We start from the raw sequence: 1,173 nt of genomic DNA, 5'->3' as shown, positions 1-1,173 counted from the left end.
CATTAGGGTTTCTCCATGGAAAGTATAGGCACAGCATTCAGCTGTGACAGCAGACTCCTGGAGTGGCCTTGGTCCTCTGTGGAGTATTTGTAGGGCCTTGCAGCAATCTAAAGGCATGCAGAATTCTAGCCCCACCTTGGGCCATCTCCAGAATATTAGGAGCTCAACTTGAACAAGGAGAGCAAAAGAGTCTTAAGATTCTACTGAAAAGAACTGGGGCTGTTGACCATGACTCACTGTTTGTATTGAGAGCCATGTTGGTCCAGGCTGATAAGGAAGGAGATGACTCTCAAGGCTAGTCGACTATGGAGCTAGTCGAGACTGTTCATCAAGTTCCAAAGTAACCAAAAAAAGGGAAAAGTGATATGCTGCAGGGTCTACCCAAAGTTAAGGCCCAGGAATTAAGTAGAAGCAACTCAGATAAGCAAAAGGCCAATTTACCAATTTTAGGTCATAAAATTGGATCCTGGAGTCTTAAACTTTGCAACTTAGAAACAAGATGATGCTAGGTAGGCATCAGGATTCTTATAATGTATGTTAAAAAGAATCGACTTGAACAAATATTTTTTGAACCATTATTAAGCAAGGAAAAGTAGGGAGAAGGGGAAATGTTTTATTGTTTTATTTGTTTTTTAAGCAGAACCTTTAGAACTACCCAACTCTACTTTGACCATTTGGTAAAAGTGTGCGTGTGTGTGTGTGTGTGTGTGTGTCTTAATTGGGAGCATAAAAAAATTAGGTATATTTTGTCTATGGCCATGCCACCCTGAACGTGCCTGATCTCGTCTGATCTCGGAAGCTAAGCAGAGTCGAGCCTGGTTAGTACTTGGATGGGAGACCACCTAGGAATACCTGGTGCTGACGGCATTAATACAAAAAAAAAGTTAGGTATATTCCATGAAAGAACATCCTAATAAAAGTGGAAGGGAATAAGAACTCCAGAATTTGAGTGTTATTGCCTGTATATTCTCTACCCAAACAGCTCAATAGGCAGATGAATTATTTAAAGATCAATTATGCCATTAAATCCATTCATACATCTACATACTCTAGTTCTGCAATATTTCTTATTGCAAGTAAATTCATATTCAAAATATAGAAACTGTCTTCAGTCTCATTAAAAGAATAAAAATAGTTGAAAGCTCACTAACTTGAAACAAAGCATCAACACTG

General features: G+C 39.0%; 1 pseudogene; it reads left to right on the top strand.

Moving 5' to 3' along the window:
• The first annotated feature begins 748 nt into the window (after positions 1–748).
• LOC112473608 lies at positions 749–867 on the top strand (annotated as a pseudogene).
• The last annotated feature ends 306 nt before the right edge of the window (positions 868–1,173 follow it).

Source organism: Pteropus alecto, unplaced genomic scaffold (assembly GCF_000325575.1).
Source record: "Pteropus alecto unplaced genomic scaffold, ASM32557v1 scaffold109, whole genome shotgun sequence".
Lineage (NCBI taxonomy): Eukaryota > Metazoa > Chordata > Mammalia > Chiroptera > Pteropodidae > Pteropus > Pteropus alecto.
Note: the sequence above shows the minus strand (reverse complement) of the source record. Positions and strands in the feature narration are given on the sequence as shown.